We start from the raw sequence: 4,609 nt of genomic DNA on the forward strand, positions 1-4,609 counted from the left end.
TACTTGGTGTTCAAGATATGTGAAACTTTCTTTTGAGTGCGTTGAATACTAAGATAAGTTTGATGCTTGATGATTGTTTTGAGATATGGAGGTGATAACATCAAAGTCGTTCTAGTTGGGTGATTATGAATTTGAGAAATACTTGTGTTGAAGTTTGTAAGTCCCGTAGCATGCACGTATGGTTAAAGTTGTGTAACAAATTTGAAATATGAAGTGTACCTGGCTTGTGCATCCTTATGAGTGGCGGTCGGGGACGAGCGATGGTCTTTTCCTACCAATCTATCCCCCTAGGAGCATGCGCGTAGTACTTGATTTTTGATGACTTCTAAATTTTTGCAATAAGTATATGAGTTCTTTTGACTAATGTTGACTCCATGGATTATACGCACTCTCACCTTTCCGCCTTTGCTAGCCTCTTCAGTACCGTGCATTGCCCTTTCTCACCTTGAGAGTTGGTGCAAACTTTGCCGGTGCATCCAAACCCCGTGATACGATATGCTCTATCACACATAAACCTCCTTATATCTTCCTCAAAACAGCCACCATACCTACCTATCATGGCATTTCCATAGCCATTCCGAGATAAATTGCGATGCAACTTCCACCATCATCATCATGACATACATTACTTTTGTCATATTGCCATTGCATGATCATGTAGTTGACATCGTATTTGTGGCAAAGCCACCATGCATTATTTTCCATACATGTCACTCTTGATTCATTGCACCATCCCGGTACACCCCCGGAGGCATTCATATAGAGTCATACCTTGTTCTATGTTTCGAGTTGTAATCCTTATGTTGTAATCAATAGAAGTGTGATGATCAACATTATTAGAGCATTGCCCAAAAAAAGGCCAAAAGAAAAAAAGAAAGGCCAAAAAAAAAGAAAATAAAAATGGCAATGCTACTATCTCTTTTTCCACACTTGTGCTTCAAAATAGCACCTTGTTCTTCATGTAGTGAGTCTCATATATTGTGCTTCAAAGTAGCACCTTGTTCCTCATGTAGTGAGTCTCATAAAGTTGTCCTTTTCATACTAGTGGGAATGTTTCATTATAGAACTTGGCTTGTATATTCCTACGATGGGCTTCCTCAAATGCCCTAGGTCTTCATGAGCAAGCAAGTTGGATGCACACCTACTAGTTTTCTTTTGTTGAGCATTCATAGCTCTAGTGCATCCGTTGCATGGCAATCCCTACTCCTCATGTTGACATCAATTTATGGGCATCTCCATAGCCCGTTGATTAGCCTCGTCAATGTGAGACTTTCTCCTTTTTTGTCTTCTCCGCACAATCCCCATCATCATATTCTATTCCACCCATAGTGCTATATCCATGGCTCACGCTCATGTATTGCGTGAAGGTTGAAAACGTTTGAGATTATTTAAGTATGAAACAATTGCTTGGCTTGTCATCGGGGGTATAGAAGTTGGGAACATCTTTGTTTGACGAAAATGAAGCATAGCCTAGCTATATGATTTTGTAGGGATGAACTTTCTTTTACCATGTTATTTTGAGAAGACATGATTGCTTTGATTAGTATGCTTAAAGTATTATTATTTTTGTGTCAATATGAACTTTTGTCTTGAATCTTTCGGATCTGAATATTCATGTCACAATTAAGAAGATTTACATTGAAATTATGCCAAAGTATCACTCCGCATCAAAAATTCTTTTTTATCATTTACCTACCCGAGGACGAGCAGGAATTAAGCTTGGGGATGCCTGATACGTCTCCAACGTATCTATAATTTTTGATTGCTCCATCCTACTTTATCTACTCTTTTGGACTATATTGGGCTTCATTTTCCACTTTTATATTACTTTTGGGACTAACCTATTAACCGGAGGCCCAGCCCAGAATTGTTGTTTTTTGCCTATTTCAGTGTTTCGAAGAAACCGAATATCAAACGAAATGAAACCTTCGGGATCGTGATTTTCCAACCAAACGTGATCCAGGAGACTTGGGCCCTACTCCAAGCAGTGCCAGAGGCGGTCACGAGGGTGGAGGGCGCGCCCCCTGGGCGCGCCCCTACCTCGTGGGCTCCCTGACGCTCCACCGACGTACTCCTTCCTCCTATATATACCTACGTATCCCCGAACGATCAGAACAGGAGCCAAAAACCTAATTCCACCGCCGCAACCTTTTGTATCCACGAGATCCCATCTTGGGTCCTGTTCCGGAGCTCCGCCGGAGGGGGCATCCACCACGGAGGGCTTCTACATCATCACCATAGCCCCTCCTATGAAGTGTGAGTAGTTTACTTCAGACCTTCGGGTCCATAGCTAGTAGCTAGATGGCTTCTTCTCTCTTTTTGGATCTCAATACAATGTTCTCCCCCTCTCTCGTGGAGATATATTCGATGTAATCTTCTTTTTGCGGTGTGTTTATTGAGACCGATGAATTGTGGGTTTATGATCCAGTATTATCTATGGAAAATATTTGATTCTTCTCTGAATTCTTTTATGTATGATTGAGTTATCTTTGCAAGTCTCTTCGAATTATCCTTTTTAGTTTGGCCAACTAGATTGGTAGTTCTTGCAATGGGAGAAGTGCTTAGCTTTGAGTTTAATCTTGTTGTGTCCTTACTCAGTGACATAAGGAGTTGCAAGGCACGTACTGTATTGTTGCCATCGAGGATAACAAGATGGGGTTTTTATCATATTGCATGAATTTATCCCTCTACATCATGTCATCTTGCTTAAGGCGTTACTCTGTTTTTAACTTAATACTCTAGATGCATGTTGGATAGCGGTCGATGAGTGGAGTAATAGTAGTAGATGCAGAATCGTTTCAATCTACTTTGTTTTGGACGTGATGCCTATATACATGATCATTGCCTAGATGTACTCATAACTATGCTCAATTCTGTTAATTGCTCAACAATAATTTGTTCACCCACCATAGAATACTTATGCTCTTGAGAGAAGCCACTAGTGAAACCTATGGCCCCCGGGTCTATTCTCATCATATCAATCTCTATCACTTTATTTACTTGCTTTGTTTTTTTACTTTGCCTTTTACTTTTCACTTTGCATCTATCTATCAAAAATACCAAAAATATTATCTCTATCAGATCTCACTCTCGTAAGTGACCATGAAGGGATTGACAACCCCTAAGTGTTGGTTGCGAGTTGCTATTGTTTTGTGTAGGTACGAGGGACTTGTGCGTGGTCTTCTACTGGATTGATACCTTGATTCTCAAAAACTGAGGAAAATACTTACGCTACTTTGCTGCATCATCCTCTCCTCTTCAGGAAAATCCAACGCAGTGCTCAAGAGATAGCACCCCCCCACTAAATGACATTATATGCACCAAATGCCACTGACCGGTTCGTTCTATTCCTTCTCTTCCACCCACCCCGATGAGCGACACAATTCCCCACCCGTTAGGGTTCCTCAGCGCCCCTTTCCCGCCGCCATCCGCCCCAACTTCGGCCACCGGCGACTCAGCCCATCGCCGGTTGGCGTATCGGAGAAGTCGCAGCCCGAATCCCCCGTTCTCGGAACGCAGGGCGCCGCCGCCTTGTGCACTACATCAGGCACGCCGAGCCTTCCGCGGCGGCGCGGCGGCCACGCCTCCTGTCCGGCCCAAGCTCCGCCTCTTCCCCAAGCTCCACCATGTGATACTCAGCGACCCGTCACGCATCCTTGCGCTCTCCTGCACCCTGCTGCTTGGACTACGACTATTATCTCGCCTGCATCGGTAGCGAGGCCTAGTGCTGCCTGCATATGTGCGTGCTTGATGTGTGTGTGCTGGCCGTGTGTGATGTTGCTGAAGCTTGTGCATATGCTGTTTGGTGCTGTTGTACACATTATGTGACATGTATGGATTTGGGTGCCGAGTTCGTATGCAGTCATGTTCACTGGATGCTATGTTTCTTATAATTTTGTTTGCAATACACGTGATCTGTCTGCTTGTGCTCATTTGTTCATGTAGCTGTACAGAACTGGGACAACAAAATTCTTAAAATGATAGATGCTTAACTCGATGATTTAACTTATGCAACAAATTATATATCAATACGTTGTCTATACCATAAAAGAACTATATTCCGGTTAAACCTTTGTACCTATAAAAATTGGTCATCTACGACAAAGAAAAGCTCTTAATCAGGTCATTTACTGTTAAAACAGTATAATAAACACTTAAAACCAATCTACAAAACAATAAAGGACGTTCAGGTCATTTCGGTATGTTTCAGCTCCAGCCGCAGCTGCTATAGCACAACTACCAAACAACTGCACCTCAACTCCAACCTTTCAGCTACAGCTGCTCTTTCCAGCCGGAGCCGTTGCAGCTGCAGCCGAAGAAGTTGGAGCCCAAACAAACACACCCCTAAAAGCATCTCCAACAGCCGCGCTAAACTAGCACCGCGCCACAAATTAGTCTGTTTTAGCGCACGCGCAACGCGGCGGGTCGCTCCAGCGGGCGGGCAAAAACGGCACGCGCGCTATAACGAGTTGGGCGCGCGGTCAAAAACACTGTCCCGCGCGGTGTATTTCGGGCGCCCGCTACAGCGCGCGGCAGACTCGAGCGCTCGCGCCGCACTCTCTCCTCTCCTCCTCCTACGCCCCGCGCGCGCCGGCGCCGGCGCCCTGCC

This window comes from Triticum dicoccoides, chromosome 1B (genome assembly GCF_002162155.2).
Source record: "Triticum dicoccoides isolate Atlit2015 ecotype Zavitan chromosome 1B, WEW_v2.0, whole genome shotgun sequence".
Classification (NCBI taxonomy): domain Eukaryota; kingdom Viridiplantae; phylum Streptophyta; class Magnoliopsida; order Poales; family Poaceae; genus Triticum; species Triticum dicoccoides.